This window comes from Odontesthes bonariensis, chromosome 16 (genome assembly GCF_027942865.1).
Source record: "Odontesthes bonariensis isolate fOdoBon6 chromosome 16, fOdoBon6.hap1, whole genome shotgun sequence".
Lineage (NCBI taxonomy): Eukaryota > Metazoa > Chordata > Actinopteri > Atheriniformes > Atherinopsidae > Odontesthes > Odontesthes bonariensis.
Genome location: NC_134521.1, coordinates 15,991,539 through 16,011,676, shown reverse-complemented (window position 1 = coordinate 16,011,676; position 20,138 = coordinate 15,991,539). Strand labels below are relative to the sequence as shown.

Below are 20,138 nucleotides of genomic sequence, written 5' to 3'. Positions count from 1 at the left end.
TGCTACTGGCTCTTTTAAAGCTCACCTTTAGAATGGGAAAGCATGTAAGGTCATACAGCCCGAAGAGACACACAGAAAACTGCGCAGTGTTTTGTATTCATCTTGTCAGTAGCTCAGTGATGTATGTACAGAGCCGTTCAATGTGCTGTGAATCACCAAAGGTATTCAGGCTTTTTCAACTATACAGTCACTGAAACAGCAGAGTCTGTGATGATGTAAGCCGTTAATTCAGTGGCGGCAAATGTGATTACCAAACATAAAGTGGGATATCTGAGATGGACAAGATTGCAGCGAGCGTGGAAAGAAGTAAATCTGTGATCTAGTTATTTTCTGGGTAAGTGTGTTAGAATTTGACACTGAATGCATGCTGCAGGTAGACTGAATTTAGGGAAAGTGATGCTGGGCTTGTTTTGGCTCTCACTGCCACGCAACCACAGCGACTACATTTCATTCTCTCTCGGTTTAAAATACAAAACACAGTTGACCAAAAACACGAGGGACATGTTTACTGCAGAGGAGTACTGAGGGAATTTCCTGAGCTGAGATGATCTGCAGGATTTTAGTATTCTAGCAAGGGAGCCCAAAATGTCAGGAGTACACTCACAGTGATGCTGGATTGGAAACAGACTCTTCTGCTGTGTAGAAGAATTATTTTGGTTTTAACAACAGCTGAGACAGTGTACACTTTCCTTATTTTCTGTCCATCATATTTAATTCTCTCCTTCCTCAGATACACACACTTACGCCAAGAGGAGATGCTCCAAAGCTGGTGTGATGATGGCTGTCTGGTTAGAACAGAGCGTGGATACTGTTGCTCTAACTTTCAATTTCTTTGTAGCCACGTTTTCTCAAAAAATGTTTAAACAAGCTATAAATTGGGCTTTTTAATTCTCATTTACCGTAGTACAAACTTGTACATTACAAGAAGGAGAAGAGGAGAGGAAGGAGAGGCCCAGGCTTGGCGGGGAGTTAAGTCAGAGTGCTGGGCAGGAAACAGATGGCAATGGTGGAGGGAGTGGGGGTGAGTGGTGCATAGAATGTCACAGAAAGCCTGGACACACTCATCCTCTGTCTCCTGCCTCCCAGGGGATTAATAAGCCCATCATGGCTGTTGCCCATATGGGGAACCACAGAAGGGAAGCGACACTAAGGGTATGATTCTGTAAGTGGTTAGCCATTTTGTCTGCTAATGCTTGAGGACTGCGCTTCTGTTTCACTTTGACTATAATTGGGGGCAGAGGAATAGAGTGAGACAGGGGGAAAAGCTTTGTTTTGGCCTTTTGAAAATGCCTAGAGAGCTACATTTGTTAATCATAGAGCTTAGTTTTGCATTATTAGAGCCAAACAGGTGGCTATGCATAGGGGGATCATCAACTTGCTTCTCTAACTGATAACATTTTACCGAAATGGCCTTCTGACAAAGACTCTAGCATTCTGTGGAGCAGCTGCTGTGTCAGTATTGACTTTGTCTGTAGCTCTGCTGGTGCTGGTGACATTTCCTGTACTCTCAAATCACCTCAGGTGCAGCCGAGAGCTCTGTCTAACCTTTGTGGCGCCAAGTGGTCGCCCATTGAGGCGCAGTAGCCAGCTCACCTGACCTTTATGGCTGCTTTTATGGAGCCCCCAGCCCAACACACACTCTTCCCTCCCAAGCGATATTCTGGCTCCACCATCCTCCCTATAGCTCCTCAGAGACCTGGCCTGCATCTACAGCCCATCTCTAGGTATAGGCTTGCAGACAAGGATGGCAAAGAGGAGCAAACAGCAACTCACCTCCCAGGCAGAGGAGATAGATAGCCTCTCCAAAAGTAAGCCGAGTACTCCTCGGTGGGCTATGCTCCATATCACCGATACTTAATTCGTGTGTGTGTTTATGACTATCAAAATCCTCTCAAAATATACTAAGCAAGATTCTTTTTAATATAACAATCTCATTATGCTTTAACAAAAATAAGAAATTTGGTATTCTTGGCGTAGAGTAAAAAGTACTACAAGCACAGTGTTTGCTGTTGTTATTCAGTATGTCAAACAAGGTTTTGACAAAGATGTCTTCCAGACAAAGCCATGACTACAAGTCACTGTGACTGTGAAATATTTAATCATACTCTGTAGTCACAGTGAGGATTAACAATATTAACAGCAGCCACACGATTCGCTGCATACATGCTTTTCTTTCTGGATTTGCACTGAGATGAAGAAGTGAGGAAATTTCTTCATTTGGCCCAGACTGACTGATTAAAATGGACATTACATCCATGATAAGGATGGTCTTTTTCAGGGTTATTATTGGATGGCTTCTTATTGGACGTTTTCCTGACTGATCAGTTCACCTCATGCACAGAAATGACCTGCAACTGCTTCCCTTCCTCCTCTTTGTATGAATTTATACAAACTCTTGTTTGTAGCGAGGCTGGGGCTTACAGATGCTTGTTGATTAGAAGCCTCAGCTTTTTTAAGATTTTACCCAATAACAGCTGCTTCCACAAGCATGTAAACACATTTCAACACTGATTAGCCCGCTAGCGCTGCTTTGGACCCTTCTACCTAAAAATACAGCACCCATGAGATATCAAAGGAAAGACCGTATTCATATAGGCACGTATCTTCACCAGGAGCAATTCAGTGTTGCCTTTGTTATTGCAGGGATGCGTTTGTTGACGCTCTGTAGCCCACTGGCACATAGCACTCCCTGACAGATGGCCTAAGGAGATGGGAAATTTGAGAGGGCTGAGAGAGGTGTGAAGTCCAATCTGGCTTCATGGTTTGTTGAATGCTATCTCCGTTTTTTTGTCATGACCTGGGCTTTTTATGCACTGCTGCCCATGAGCGAACAGGTGGTAAGGTGAGCAACCTCCCCATGGCGGTCTGAGGAAGGTTTTGAAAATTTGTTTTTAACCAATCCCTGTCCAGCCGCCCATGTGACTGCAGGACAATGGACGGCGTGAGAAGCTGATAGTCACCATCACTGTCACTGACATATCTGTAACGCTCTGGTGGTCGCTGATTTTCTCTGTTATTGTTTTTATTGTTAACAAAATCAGGACAGGCTTCAGCTTACTGTTCAGTGATAGGGGTGAACCCTCTTTTGCCTCAGTCCTCCATCAATACGTCAGTTTCTCTTCCACTTCACCCTTCCTGTTTGTCATTCTCCTCTTGTCTTTTCTTTCTCTGTCCTCTACAATTTCTGTTTTCAGTCAATATCTGAGTCAGATTCATTTTATCCTTATCTGTGACTACCTTCCGTTGCTGTTAGTCTCCAGTCTGCAATAGCCGGTCCATTACTGATAGATCCTGTTGAAACAGAGCTCCTTGCAGGTTTGACCTTGATTTAGTGAGAGCTGTTATCTTTGAATCAGCGGGTGTCTCCTTGCTTTGAAGAGCTTGCTTCCTTATCCTGACAAGCAACGGAGTTTCGCTGAATGTGTGTGGAGAATTACAAACCACAAATATGATTGAAAAAGGCCAAAGCCTTCCCTCGTCGTTCTCCCATGGTTCAGCCGTGTTTTTGATCCGTCTGATTTCTGGTGCAGCAGCAGTGGACGCCCTCCATCCTCCCTTTCCACATCATAATGGTACTGTCCTATGCACACTCATATTGGGAGGAGAGATGGCACGGTGCAGAGTCTGGTCCCTCTCCTACAACTGAACTGCATGTATCTGGGCTACAGGATCAGACAGTTTGTGTGTCTTATCTTGATGAGGAGAAGGGCAGTATGTGACAGCTGATACAGTTTGAAAAGCCTTCCACAGTGACACTTGTTCCCTCTCACACCTTGTCTGCTCCATTATTGTCATGGAAGCTGTCTCGATTTAAGATATCACCAGCAGTCATCTCTAATTGGAGCTTGCATGCAAATTATACTCATGTTCCTTCTTATAGATGATTACATCCACGAGCATTCAGGCGTGAAATGTAAACCGACATGCTACCAGCTGGAGCGAGTCAGCTCCGGAGGATTTCAATGGACAGGTCTCGCTGCATGTGGGGCCAACACAAACTCCTTTTTTTTTTAATCTTCAACAAACAAAGAGAAAACGTCCACAGCTTCTGCACAAGCAGGTTTACCATCATCATCAAACAGCCCAAATCAAATCAAAGCAACATTCAAACTCTCCCCTCGTGATTTCAAAAGGCAAACAAAGCAGAACAGAGCGTTATGGACTGACATTTGGTGGAATGAAGCCTCCGCTGCGTGCTCGATTTATAGAAGTGCTACTGTCCAAATTAGTCTGAGATGGAATGTTGCGGTTGCCTTGGAGACATGCTGAGGAGAGAGCCTGCCAACGTAACTCACCTGGGCTGTCACAGAAAAGGATGCGTCTGCATGTTGAGAGATGAAATAGTCACTTCATGGTAGGTGGTGGTGAGGAGGATGAATGGTAATGGAGAATAGTGAGGATATGTAATTACCATTGATTTTTCTGAGAATATGTGCATTTACACCTCATGCTGAATAAAGTTATGCACACAGCCATGGTCATTATTTGTAAAGCACGTTGCTTAATTGAGTCGTCTGTAATCATTTTCGTACCATCAGTTTCCCTCCATTTCTAGGTATTTGGAAACTTGATGGACTTGATGGAAACTTTTTGTCAGCATTCATTTTTGTGATTGATTTTAATGGATTATTGAACAGAATAACATTCAACAGGCACATAAAACTGTATAAAATACACTTGAAAACTGTCTACGGTTATTCTTTGAATGTAAAGGAAGCTTAAAGAACACTTTAAAAAAAAAAAAGCAAAGCAAAACCACTTAAATTTGTGGTTTTTTTTCCATTTAATTCCATTTTGCCTGTCAGGAATGAGTTAAAAAAAAAATCATTGGTCTTTGCCAGGTCTTAAAATGAGTAAAATGCATCCTGGTCAAACAACAACATATGACATATTACACTGTGTAGTTATTTTCTCATCAAAAATGAGTGTGAAAAACTCAACTACAGCCCACGTTTCAACAGCTTGTAGAACCAGTTAGTTGTTAGTTGTTCTCTGTATGTTATCGGTCTGTCACATCGTTGCGGAGGAGGAACTTTTCTTTCAACGTTGCTGGACCATTGCAACACCTTGATTCTTTTCTCTTTCAGACATTCTGTTGCAGATTTGCTGCCGTGTTCGGGATCGTTGTTGCAGGATCCAGCTATTGCTGGATGGTTTCGCATTTCAACCTAAAATACCTTGATATACAGAGGAGTTCACGATCCACTCAAAAAAAGTCCAAATCATCAGCCCTACACCGCCGTGCTTGATGGTTGGCATTGTGTTAACACACACACCTGAATGCTCCAGACTAGAACACCTTAGGTTTTATATAGGAGCCGCACCAGGCTGCTACTTACCAATCTGATTTCCTACAGAACCCTTTTTTGTCTCCGTCTTTGTTGAATAGATAACGACATGGTGTAATATGTTGTTGATAATCTGAGGTTTCACTTACTTAATCGTATGACCTGGTAAAGATCAGAGGATTTTTTTTCTTATACCTTAGAAATAAAAGAATCTGTAAGTTCCACTCTAATGAGATCATTTTGCTGCAGTCTTTCCCATTGTTGTACTTTAGCCTGCTACTGTTCCAAGCTTTTCTGCTGAACTCACAACTTTCCTCTAATTAAGAGGAAATGCCTCTTCAGCTTTTTAGATACAAGTATGTATCTCCTCTTACCATCCTCTTACAGCTGCCTGTTGGCATTCAAAGTCGCTGCTTCACCTCAACACGCTGAGAGTCTTTCTGTCTTTCTGCTTGTCTCACTGCTATTCAGCTATAGCTAGCGGTCCCACTAACACTGTGTCTGATAGCTTTAGCTATCAGCTGAGACAGCTTTAGCTGCATTTATGTGCAGGCTCATAGCTGCCGACAGCTAATGCCTCTTGTAAAGTAGTATATTTGATGATATATTATCTTCAAGTCACTCTGGTGTGTTTTTGCCTGAAATTCTGACTGATATAGGTACGTTTCTTTTGTTTCAAAGCCTATCCTTAAAGCCAACTAAATGAAGAAACTCATGATTTTTATTTGTTGTGCTTTGTATACGCTGTAACATTCATTGTCCATTACCATAACACTTAAAAAAATGGAATGCAAAGCAATAGTAGATTATGAGCAGGACATGCCAACAATAATTAAGAGTATTATTATTTCTTGGTAAATGATGGAGACATATTGGTCCAATCGGGTTTAATTCTTTCATCACTGCTTTGTCAAATCACTTCGATTCACTGAATCTGTTCAGTTCTTTCAGACCCCTGCTTGCCTGGTCGTGTGTCTCTCTTAAAACGCTGCTGGATGTGGTGCCCAGTAAAGCACTTTCTCAACACCTCCTCAGACTCTGTGTTGATAAATGGTGTGTGGTTGCCCCTGTCTGACCTGATATTCACTACCATTTTTTTTCCTTTTTCCTTCCTCCCACTGTTTTGAAAACCATTGCAGCTGTGGAGCACTGTTCAATGTGTGGTACTCCTTGTTATCCGTTGTAAACCCTGTCAGAGGAATAAAACAGGTGCATTAGATATGTGGTGTACAGAGTGTAAAAGAAAGGTTGATATCGACCACTATATTGATTCAGGGTTTACTTTTGATCAATAAAAAGAACCTTGAACACAAGTTTCTGAGGTGATTCCCTGCATTGCTTTGTCTGCTTTACTCACCAACATTCTGCTGCTTTTGACTATTTTGGCTTTGATTGGTGCATCTGTTTATACTAACTGATTCTCCGAAGCTCCTGTCGCGGCTCCGATGACGTTTCCACACACTCATGTTTGCGATGTGATGACGTTGACAGCTGGCACTCTCTCTTATTAGCCCATGGGCTCATATTCTCATTCTACTTCCACGATTACCAATTTTTCTACTTCGCTTTGCTCTACGTGTTGCATAAATGTGTCTGAAAGCTTCCCAAAAAATTATTTCTACACTCCCCACAAGAGTAAACCTGGCCAAAATTGGCCATTGCTTTGTTTTTTAATCACCTTTTGATTTACTGGGCTTTCCTCCCGTGCTTTAAAGAAAGTCGTAAAGAGAGGGGTGATGGGGCTCATTCGCATATTCTCTAATCTCTGAATGCTAAATGAGGGAAAAGTTAAGAGTTACATCCACAGCTACATGTCATTTTAAGCCAAGAAGGATTTTTTTTTTATAGAAAAAGAAGTCTACCTGAAATATCAATGAACAAACAGTTTTTTTTTTTTATTATTGACTGGAGAAAGACACCTATAGTGATTATCTGACGTTTTTATCAGGTTTTACCTCTTCAGACCTTTAAGAGCTTAACGATCTAAAAGGCCTCATTCAGCCATGATTATGATGTGTTTATCATCATTAGCACAGTGTTCCTCCTTAGTCTGACTGACTAGATTTATAAAAAAAAAAAACTCCTTGACTTGACATTTGGTGCACATATATGCGTTCCCCTCAGAGTGTCCTCTGTCTTTTTGGCAATTTGCTGCCTTTTTCTTTCGCCTTCAGGTCAAAATTTTGACTTGCTTTAGTTCAAGATCAAGTAACCTGCAAAGCTACTGATCTGCCCATCACAGTTAGCTTTTGGCTATAGTAATCATCAGCAACATTATGCCCTAAACTAAGATGGTGAGCATAAGACCCGCGGTACAGCGATGCTTGGATATTCTCACCGTTAGCGTAGTGATATTAAGTTCAGCTCACAGCACTGCTTATTATGTTCTGACATATAAGTTTTGATAGTTTGTTGTTGCAAAATAACAGGAAGAACAAGATTAGACTTCCACTATTTTAAAGGTTGCTTATACTTACAAGAGAATTTTCTGTATTTTAATAACTATTTATTTTGTTAATTTAATCAAAAAAGACCACGGTTGAGCACCAACTCTCATCGTTTCATTTGATTTGTGAAATCAAACTCATTGTTACTGTAATTCCCTGAAACTAAACGTTAATATTCAGAATTATGGAAACATCAGCCCTCTTGCTGTTTTACAGAAATTATCAGTGGACTCGCTGTCTGCTTTGAACATTTTAAAATGTCAGCGCATTTTCTGTAATGGTCGCTCGTGTTCGTCACTGAGAAGACAGGATCTGTGGGCGAGGTCTGCATACGCTTTGCAACGGTGAAAGAAACTGTTCTGAATGTCACTCAATCATCTTTGAGTGTCCTTTCACATCCCTAGCTGTTATAATTCCCCATGAAAAATGCTCTTGCTACAGAAAAGCAGAACCAATGAAGGCAGCTGACACTCAAAACAACGCAGTTGCTCAGTTGTTCTGTTTTTTTATACAATATCAGCAACGTTGATAACACTCAGATAGTAAAAGGGACGATAGATTTATTCAAACAAAAGTGGCTTTTCTGCTCTGATAAATAAAAATGTTGTGCACCAGATCGGCTTAATAATGCGAGGCTGGAATGTTTAATGTAAAACAAACAAAATTTAGCCCTTGTAAGGTGTAGGCTGCAAGCCTGAATTTAGAACTAAACTTCCGTCTGAAATGGGAACAATATCTCGTGTTTTTTTGTCTGTGTGAAAGGAAATAATGTCAGAAAATTTAAGAGATTTTGCTGTCTTTTTGCCATAATTGGTAGAAAGTGCTGCTATGAGGGGTGACAGTGGGTGCTGTACTATGCAGAAGTGAAGGTGCTTTTGTTGGAGAGGTCTCAGCTGTATGTCTAGCGATCAATGATGACAGTCAGGGAATGAACATCTGCTGGTAACTGACAGTCATCACTTTTTATCAGGAGGCTGATCATTCTGAGCGGTGTCAATTAAATAGCAGCAGTCCAGGCAGGTGGAAAAGAGAACAGCCTCATTTCAGTGCTGCAGCCAGCTGGAGATTGGCTTCAGATTGCTGCAGGCATCGACTCTATTCAACCCGCTCTCACTTTGACTGGCTCAATCCCCCACGCACAGCAGGCAGGGGGATAAGAGAAAGGTTTCATCCATATCAATACCGCGTCTTCAGATGTCTTCAAAGCACGCAGACTTCAAACATGATGAAATACTTGGAGTGCGGTGGGATGCTGTGAGGATTCTTCTCGGTGGTTTTAACTAACAGCCTAGTGCTGGGCGGTATGACCAAAAATACATATCACAGTATTTTTTTTTTCATGCATAATTAGGTGTTCACAGCATTTTCTACAGATTGAGAACAGAATTAAAAATTAAAATAAAAATTCTTCAAAATAATTCCTTTGTTAATAATTGGTCACACAGAACTTTATTGTATTAATATTCACATCTTCATTGTAAACAAATTAATAACATTAATTACACTGGTCGGACTGTTCAGCTCTGTTTCAGACTGATACCTCCGGTTCAGGCTGGTCCTCATCCTCAACACGCACGTCTCTTTTTCAATCGCGGAAAATATTTTTCAATACTCATCTGGACTGAAGCAGCAAACATTCAGTGTAAGAGTTTAAAAAACCTAATTTATTTGATTCACAGCTGCTAGTGTTTTGACCTCGACAACCCAACTACTTTTTTTTTTTTTTTTTTTACAAACTTGCGACTAGTTAACTTTATAAAGAAGGCGTAATCGCTTGTTTGCTATGGGTCGGGTCGGGACAACATTGTATTCAAAATATAAAATATTTTTATAGGACTTTTTAATGTGTGATTTTATAAAGTTGCACGTGATACCGACCTTTTGTGAATTTCGCCAGCCGTCTTCTTTCGGTTGAGCTAATCTAACGCGACGCTGAAGCTAGCAAGCTTCCAGGCATGATCTCGCTGATGGAGACACACACGGTGTGCACGGAGGGGAGGGGCTGTGTGTGTGTGTGTGTGTGTGTAGGCTATGCGAGAGAGACGCATGACTGACAGAGACGGAGGGAGAGCAGGGAAAGGAAATGCAGCTTAACGAATATGAGTATTTTTTGAAAAGCGTTAAAAATAGACAGTAAACATGCGTGTTTAGAAGCGCAACACTGAAAAGGGTCCCGTCTCAAACAATGTCGCGCGATGCAGCGTTCCCCCGTTGTGTAATCAAATACACCGGTATGGCGGTATATTAAAAATTCATATCATAATGAAATTATAAACCGGTATTCGGTGTGAACCGGTATACCGCCCAGCACTATAACAGCCTGAGATCTAAGTAGGAAGGGGCAGTTGTGATGAAAATGCACTTGTTTCTCTTTACGTTCCTCAAGACCTCAACGGCTTTTCAAAGTCAGAAACTTTGGCGGGCTGTGCTCCTTCACGGCCGCGTCACCTCTTGTGTCATTTTGTTGAATTTGTCATTGTCACAGTCCCGGGAATTTTATTTCACAGTTTGCTTTTTGTCTTTTAATATATCAGCGCTTCGAACGGGACTCGGGGTCGTTGGCTTGCTGCATTACCCCATCTTCACTTGCGGATTAACTCACAGATGAATGATCAGATATTCTCTATCTAGATTTTGCCAAAGAGCAGAACTCATGTTTCCCTACATGCTTGAGCATATGTAATACTTTGTTTCTACACCGGATGTAGAGCGAACTCTGTCTCCCATGCAGTTAAACTGTTTCCCTTCAGCACCGGCTTCACCACACTCTCCCAAAAGGTTTAAAATCAAGGTTGTAAGTAATTTCAGGAATAGCAGTATTCGATTCCACAGGATATTCTGGATTTATAGGGAACGTGTTTTTCGCTTGGATTTCCAAGAGGATTCATGGAAGTTTAACAAAAATGGACATCAGAGATTGGTCCCGTTTTACCTAAAGATATGTGTCTGTGTGTTATGATTTGACAGCGAGGCGAGCCTTCGAAGTTCGGTAACTTCCTCTCTGGGCTTTTAACCTCACGTCTCACACTGGTAATTCCTCTGTGAACCCTTTGAAGATGGACTTGTGCCACGTTTAAGCCACCCAATACTCAGGGTGTGCTGGTTCTGCTAACTTCAAATAAGATTCTTCTTTGAAGCTAACTGTGTCATGAAAGTTAGAAGCCCTCGGGCATCGTCGACCCTTTGAAAAACTTCGATGGAAGTTTGAGCCAAAAGTTGTGAGCCAAAATGTTTCTTGGAAATATTAATTGATGGATAATTGCAGCTGATGACGTCTGCAAAATTAAGCCATCGGGAAATAGTTGTGGAGGATGAATATTCATGAAAATTCAAATAATGATGCAGCGAGATGAGCTGAATGCAGCAGCAGAAATCAACCTTCTTGCATGTGTGATGATGAGCTAATTTATGTGGAGAAATTATGAATTCCAAACTGGATGGAAAGTGTGTGGAGCATGCTCGGAAATTACTTTCATCTTTAACCTTCAGTGATATTTTTTTTATTCGAGTCCATTGTCTACCCTCTCCTGCTCTCTCAGTCAGATGAGTCATACAGTTCATTGTCGTTTTACTTCAATTTTGCAAGCATCCCTTTTCCCAAAGGGTTTGGATCATACTTTAGAGTGACAAAGGATAATTTATTGTCTCCTTCTCCAAATGAAATATGTATTTTGTTGCAGCCAGATTTTAATTTCACTCAGAGATGCACACTGTAGCAGTATACAGTGTGTATAAAAACTGCTTTGCTGGCTAGAAGAGCATTGAAGCGTATTGTAGGGGTCAAACCGGCTGAACATCTGAAATGCAGCTTAAGTTACATCTGCTGAGTAAGGAAGGACAAACTATAAAGGCTGAATCCATCAAAAATACTGAACACGGGCTGACCTGAAATGACATGGAACGGGAAAACATTGCCTTTTTTTTTTTTTTAATCATTTGCTTCAGTTCCATCCTCAGCCCCACGTGAGAATCTGAGGAGAAAAGTTAGACTGCACTTTTAATGAGGCGTGCTCATGTTTTTATGTCTCTACGACGGGATAAATTATACAGCAAACACATTCAGATAGGCAGACGCTTCTCTCATGCCCGTGATGCATCAAATCCACAGAGAAACTTTAAGAAAGAAAGGGAAGTTCAACTGCCGAGATTCTCGCTTCACATCAACGTTTTGCAGGTTTTGTATCAGGTTAGACCAACACTGCACATCTGCAGGGTCTCTTCAGGTGGGTCCCGTTTGCTGTTGTTTTGAGCATCATGCAATTAGATTTAGAAGTTTAGCATTTTTATCTTTTCGGTGTTTACATTTTTAGGCATTTTCCTACATAATCCATTTCCATAACAAATATTTGAGACAACTTGCTGATAGCTTAAAGTGTGAATACATGAGGACTGTACAGATGTAACACCCCTCCAGCAGTTTGACTAAAAAAGACAATCAGTGCACCAGCACGAACATAGATTACCATTAATGCAGCTCCGCCGCCAACAGTTCATTTCAGAGATGTAGTTTACACTGGTCGGGGCTACAGTCGCCTCGAGCTAACTGGACACGCCAGATGGTTTGTTACGCAGTAGCCATCTGGGAAGTCTTCATTGAAAGTTCTTTGGAAAAGGGCAAGCTCTAAGAAGAAAAAGAAATGCACGTCTATCTGTGTCAAGATACATCTCGTGGGCACTTCAATCAGATCAATGGTGTGGGGCCCTGTAGATAAAAAACGCTGTTTCAGATATCGGTCAAAAGAAGGGCAGAAATATTATTTTCCACATAGAAAAGACCTCAGTGCCATATCTTTGCTCTCCTATACATGAAAAAATACTCTCCATTTAGCCTTTTACCGTCTGTTGTCAGGTCCACCTCTTCATCAGCCTTCATCACGCTGCACACAACATGAAGAATTGCAAAGGACAGCAAAATTCCGACATGTGTTGTGGGGGTTTAAAATGTTTTCCTGTAAACAAACTTGAGTACAGTAGATTTATGACTCACGCGCTCACAGTGGATTAACGATGGCTGAGCTTGTTCCCTGATGTCAATTCTCATAGTAACTTCCTGGGCTGGAGCCAGACAACACGGCCAGTTTCACAGTGAGTTTGTTCATTTGAATTGGTCGGCTAAACACCATCAAGAAAAGCCAACACAAGCTTATTAGCAAAATTTTGAAGTGATCTTTGAATCATATGTGTTTATGAAGAGTGGATTTAGCTCTCACATACAGCTCGGTGTACATACAGCCCCCCCCCCCACACACACACACACTTTTGTATTTAAAATCCTCAGTGTTGCTCATGGTGATTAAAAGCCAAATCCAGATGATATTGAAAGGATGAACCTTAATTTATAAGCTAATTAACTTAGCGCCATCTTCTAGGATCTTGCTTCTGTCATGCAGCGATTATAGAGATAATTAAAGATGATTTGGAATCAGTACACCTGCGTAACCATTTTCTTGTTTGTTTGGCCTCCGCTCTGTGCAGTGAAGAAATTGTGTTGCAGTGTGTTGTGTTTTGACAGGTACGGGCTGACTCAGACACACAAACCTGAGACCATTTCTCCCCAGCTAGTGGCCTCCTTAATCACATCAGGAGCAGTTCTATGCTAATCCTCTCTCCCAGAAGACATTACACATGGCAACACAATTGAATTTATGTGCCAGCAGACCAGACTATTGCAAACTCAGCTCCGAGTCCTAGCTTGCATTCCCCCGAATTGTCAACTCACGGCTGAAGCACATCTCCAGGATGAGATATCACTGTGGAGACGGCATCTCTGTCTTCCTCTGAAGCGAAACGTATCTTACTCGTTATGAAATGGGCTGGAGTGGTTTATGTCTGCCAAGGGGACTTTTCCACCAAAGGCAAATTAATTTCAGCTGTGATTTTGCTTAAAATGACGATGTAGCTTCCTTGTGCAAATAATTTTGAGCATGTTGATGTGAGACATTTTGATGTTATTTCAGCTCCAAACGATGCCTGAAATGCTCTCTTGGAGTGCGACGTGAGTTTTTGCCCAGCTTTTGTGTCTGAAAGGGAGAAAATGTTTGCCATTCTAAATGCTATCTCAGGAATTTTGCAGACTCCTGCAGCAATTTGCCGCTCTGCTTTCAGCTTCTAAAGCTTTTTACAGACGTGATTTGTTCCTATTCAATCTTGTCTCCTTAATAAAGTCTGTTTAATGATAGAATGTGCTATGTCTAGCCCTTAAAAAGCTAAATCAGAACAGAGAATTGTCACTAATGAGCGTTCATACGCATCAGTGAATGAGGAACGAGCCACATTCAAATGTAAAATTTCTCATTTTGTATGCGCCTCATATCCCATTACAACTAGAATAAAGGGGATAAATACAAAAAATAAAAGTGGAGATCACTTGTTTCCCAGCACCCAACAGCAATCCAACGTGCCTGGAATAAAGACGGATGACCTTGCAGGAGCTGAACACATCCTCAGGGTGCCAAAGTGCTAAAAACAAAACAGCCGTTTCCAGCTCAGGGGAAGGTTGTTTTGGAGAGAGGAAAGGTGTGACGGAAAGTTGGAGCGATGAGGCAGATGTAGAGGGGCAGCTTTAGTTTAAATATCCAGAAGCAGACAGCCACTCAGGATGTTTGGCAGCTACTCCCTGCCAGTCTCTATCAAGGTCAGGCCCCTGTTACTGGCACCCTGTAATCATGGCTGAGGTGCATCCACCACTGAATGGGATCCAATCACTGTGCACAACACATAGTGACCTATAAGAGAGGGGAAACGAGTTGGAGGGGAGCAGTGAGAGGGCTTTTAGGGAGAAAAGTGGATGCAAGGAGACAAGTCCCTTTTCTTAGCTTTTTTTTTTTACTTCTGGGTGTAGCCGCTGATATGGAATCCACTTAAACAGGCAGCAGGTTTTCTGAGGCACAGCCGACACTGAAGCATGCCTTTGTTTTAAAACAGTTTTCCACTTGACCTCAGCTGTCAGTAGATTTAGATATTAAAGGATAAGACCGGTTTTTTGACATTGGGCCCTTGATTTCACATTATAACATGATGTTCTACTCACCCCTGCTTGTTGTTGGTCATTTGGAGCTGTTCCGAAGATATTCGCGAGGCGTCTGGCTGCTCTCTTGAGATATTCGGCCATGAAACGGTTTCCTATGGGCAATGTTATACAGGCACAAACTATGCTGTTTATAATTTATTAATTACTCTACACTAGCACTGATAACGTGGAGGTGCGTCGCTTACTTAAAAAAATCCGGGTTACTGTAATTTTGATTTTTTTTGTCGTAAAGTGGGTGTTACTGACGTCCTCGTCGTGCTACTGCCACAGACAGCCCACAGACCTGCTGCCTATTTATTCATTCGGCTAAAATTCAAAATTAGTAACCCGGATTTTTTTAAGTAAGCGACGCACCTCCACGTTATCAGTGCTAGTGTAGAGTAATTAATAAATTATAAACAGCATAGTTTGTGCCTGTATAAGCTTGCCCATAGGAAACCGTTTCATGGCCGAATATCTCAAGAGAGCAGCCAGACGCCTCGCGAATATCTTCGAAACAGCTCCAAATGACCAACAACAAGCAGGGGTGAGTAGAACATCATGTTATAATGTGAAATCAAGGGCCCAATGTCAAAAAACCGGTCTTATCCTTTAAAACAGGAAGAAGGATGTAGAATTATTCCTGCAGTGATGCTGGATTGTTGCAGTGTGCTGACACACATTTTACCTTCCTTATCTTTTTTAGTGTTAGAGGGTGGCATTCAAAAATCATTGTTGTCCGCTTAGTCAACTCCAGATTTAAACTTCAAAGGATATATTGCTCGATATGATTTTCTTCTCACTATACATATTGTACGTACAGTTTTTAAACAGGTCCATCAAGACTGCAGGTATGGTGCAGATGGACTTATGTTCGGTGCTGAAAGAGCCCTGCTGTGCACACACTTATTTACCCTACAAATGCTGCACGCTGTTCATTTAGTCTGATACGGAGTGTACAGCAGAGCTGCACATTTTCCACCAGCTTTGATCGAGTCCATTCAAAAGTGCAGACAGAGAACACAAACAATGAAAAGTTAACTCTACAGCATTGCTAAACTGTTCATACATCAATGCATCTGATCGTGATTACCACAAAATGTATGAAGAAGATTCCGTAGAGTGAAACTAGAACTAGTTGCATGAAGTTATCAGTTTGTACATACTTTACTGCGTTTTCACTGCAATCAAATGAAGACCAGCCAGAGGCCAATCAGCAATAAAGAGAAAGCACAGTCGGTATAATCGGATGGAAATGTCATTTTTCAGAAAGACTTACCAGGTCGGAAACTGTTTGAAAGTGACCCAGATTTCCACAAAGCCTGGAAAAAAAATGCTAATTAAATTTTATTTTCTAATCCACTGCTGGAATGAAAATATTGCAGAGAATTCAACACAAGGAGATGACATGATTTAAAGAGTACTGTTACAACCTTTTATGGCAGTAACTGCTGTGGAAGCCTGGCACGTGTTTTTCATCCAGACACAATTCTCGTGCAAAGTCTCGCCTCAAGAAGTAACCCACTGAGTTGGTGCTGAACACAGGCGGTACCTCCACAGTGTTGGGCTGAGATTGAAGAGCAGGCACCAGACTGAGACTCAGTCACTTCAGAACGACATTTTCAGATGGAAGAAGAACCTTCTCCTTCACCAACCTGATCGTGTAGATGATCATACCCACTAATACTCATCTGCTGTTGCAACAAGCTGACGTAGCTACATCACAGCCGAGATACCACCAGGTGCCAACATTGACCTGCCTGGTGTTCTCGCTCTCTGTGGGCAGGTGCAGACAGTTAATAAAACTAAAACATAGCCTGGACATCCCGGCCTAATGATTCCTCTGCATTCAAGTTCATCAATCAAACGCATCTGCATGCAGGGCTCTAGAGTGCGACCAATTATGCGACAGGCAGGCGGTGTTGAATGTGTTGCGGTTGAAAACTTTTTCAAAAAGTTAGTCTTAGAGCCCTGGCATGTGTGTCACAGAGAGTCGCTGCAACAGCTGTTGGAGCTTAAAGGCGGGCTAATGACACGTTTAGATGAACATCCCTCATGAAAAACGTCTCACCATAATTACACTCTTGCTCAAGTGTTGGTACTTTCCTGTTTTTTTTCCCCATGTTTCCTCGCTTTGTTTCTCTTGCTTGAGGTGGGATGTCGGCAGAAGACAGGCTGCAGTGCACAAAGAACCATGAGCAAAGGCTGAGAACAATGCAGCCATCTCCTTTCATTCGGTGGGGAGAAGTCATGAGCTAATGGCTCCTTTATTATAACGACAATCAGTGTCACAGCCCCAAAACAAGATATCGAATGTTCAAGAGAATATTATCACTTTACAATTTGAAAAATAACTTATTATGACACTTTATGCATGTGGCTGTACAACTTCACATTGCATAATGGCTAATTACAGTCAGTGATTGTCTTGATGTCACATTCTTATACGCCCTCGCTGTAATAGCAGAAAAGGCTGGTGCCAGCATTAATAGAGCAGCTTGCGATAACCTTCGGTCCCTGTAGAGGACTTGCGCACGATTAATTGTGTTCTCTGCTGCTTTATCAGCTCTCTGACAAGCCTCCCTTTCTGCTCAATTTTTTTTCATAAAACAATTAAAGGATTTAGTTGTTTTAACTGGAAAGAAAATTGATTTTGTGCCCATCCAGTTCCTTGCAAACGAAATAAGTGACTGTGCAATGAAGTTGCTATATACATATGTTGTGGAGAATTTCCCTCCAATTTTCAGATGATTTGTTTATTTACTATCAGCTTTTGTCAGCTGAACCTGCCTTTAAAGGGGATAGAGAATCAAAATCGTCTTTTTCCCGTTTTTGGTGTGAGTCCTGAGTCTCCCCTCTGTGGAGAGTACACACGAAGTGCCAGCAAGTGTCAGAACCTCTGTTTCAAGTTCTCCCCTTTTTTGAGTATCCCCCATAAGAGTTACAAGCCCATTTTTGTGAAAAAGTGACGTCACTTTTTCAGCAATCGCCCCCCGCACCCAAGTCCACAGCCACTCCGTTTCAGACACGCCCCTTCGGCGAGAAGCAGGAACAGGTGTGCCTTCCAAGGCTGTGAAAGCGGACTACGATCGTTACATATTCTTCCCCCGGAAAGCAATGTTCGCCATCAATGGCTTTTATTTATTTTTAACAGCATCCCCAACCGCCGACTTTTCCTTTGCGCCGCGCATTTCACGGACTACAGTTTCACAAAGCTCCGTTCCGAGCAGCTCATGGTCAGTTCCGACAGGGACATACACAGACTGCAGCGAGTGTCTCGCTCCGGTGATCAGCTGCACGTCTCCAGGACTATGGGGCGAGCAGGTCGGATCACAGCTGACCCTTCTCTATTTGCACCACTCCCCTTGGGCAGGAGGCTTCGGTCCATTCGGACCAGAACCTCCCGTCACAAAAACAGTTTTTCCTCCTTGCAGTTGGACTTATGAACACTTCATAATCACCTCATAACCTGCCCCAGTCACTTTACCATCATTAAAATTGCACTAATGAAGCTGCACTGTTGTTGCTCTGTATATTGGATACTGTGTATTGTTGTACACACCTTGTACATTTTATATTCATATATTTTTATTCTTTATTTTTTATCCTATGTTACATGTTTGAACATTACGCCGCAGCAAATTCCTAGTTAGTGAACACTGGCAATAAAACGTATTCTGATTCTGATGAGCTTTCTTTTCAGTCGGTGTATTACTCTATAGCTCTGTTTTCAGTGAGAGCAAGGGCAGCCAATCAAGCAACGGCAACCTGCATTTCATAATGAGGTTGCCAGATAAGCTCTGAAACGACGGAAAAAGACGCATTCTAAACCCAGCATAGTAACAGCTGTTTCAGAGAGCCTTTTAGGGAGGTTCTGAGCCATTACAGACCCAACCAATTTTTTTTGGGCTACATATCACATCACAGAACAAGGATTAATGCCCCATTCAACCATTCTCTATCACCTTTAACGGTTGGTTGGGGGCATATTTGTGGGGAGTGATTCTGCCAGACAGTGATTATCTATGATACATAGAAGGAAAACGCCAGCTTTAAGCTTTTCTTGACCGCCTCATGTATAAATGAGATCAAAGGACAGGATGAAGGACAGGAAGCAGGAGGAGTAACCTTTAATTTCTACACCAGGTAAAGTATTGTTGCATCACTCGACTAGTGTGTCCTTTAAAAGGCTCACAACATAAACTGGCACTGTTTTTCATATAAAAGCAAAAATGTTCTCCATGTAAGGAAAGTTGTTTATTATCACCTCTAAATATATCTGTGGATGATTTGTACGTCAGTTTTTTTTTTGTCTTTTTGCACATGATCAAAGAGCCTTCGTGTTTTTAAGTCTATCTGAATGTCATTTTAAAGTCCCTTTTGATTGATGAGAGCTCTTCTCACTGCAGTCTCCTGCAGACGAGCGTGTGCAGATGAGAGGTTGCTGTCACTGAATATCAAGTGCTGATTTACTGCATAATAGATTCATAGATGATGCCTCCTGCTGTCCTGCCACCTGTTCTGTCAGGCGATGGGAGCGCCGCTCCGCACACATGCACGGCTCGTTTACCAGCGCGCGGCGCTTCAAAACACAAGCGCATCCCGATTAACCAGTCAAAGATTAGCAGAAGCAGCACAGAAGCACAAAACTGTCTACCACACAGCACAAGCACGCGATTGATGAACAGAAACAAGAAGTGGGGATGAGATGTTGTTCCAGAGCTCTGCACATGCAGCTGCAGCAGCGTCCTGACTCAACTTCGTTGTGCGTGACAGTGATGAAGGGCATCGGCTGGTCTTTTCAGGCCCCTTTGCGAAAATTGAAGCCATTAGTTTTAGAGGGAGGGGAGACAGTGCTGGACATCTGAGGCTGGTGGGGAAGCGTAACCCTCCTCTCATGCAACACATTCTGCCCTGAACATAAAAGAACAATTCATCTTGATCAGGGGACGATCCACACAGCACTTGTACCAGATGCTTTTTTATTCAACAGAATGACAGTCTCATTACTTCACCAGTTAACGAGCCAGAAATGGAAAGGTGAAAGACGTCAAAAACAAAGGATGCATGTAGTCTGTGGTAGAGGTGAATCTATACATTCCTTATGTCACTTGTTTCATTGCCACAGGCTCTTCATGGGTTTCTGCCAAGTTTGTCATCTTTTTTATCATTCAGCCCCCCGCCCCCCCCACACCCACACACACACACACACACACACACACACACACTTCTATCCTTCTTTACCCTCTCACCTTTTATATGTAGAATGTGTGACTTTTGCAGTTTATACCTTCTCTATACTTCACTCCATTTGAGCGGTTTAAAGAGGAACCACTCTCTGTCTCCTAACCTGCTATTTAATGAGCCCATGGAGCAGAAGCTGACTGTGTATAT

The 20,138-nt window shown here is 42.1% G+C and overlaps 1 protein-coding gene across 1 annotated transcript in view; it reads left to right on the top strand.

Annotated features, from left to right (window-relative positions):
- The window catches only part of srrm3 (serine/arginine repetitive matrix 3), a 73,712-nt gene that overhangs the window by 16,670 nt on the left and 36,904 nt on the right, over positions 1 to 20,138 (top strand). The gene's annotated exons all lie outside the window — the stretch shown is intronic.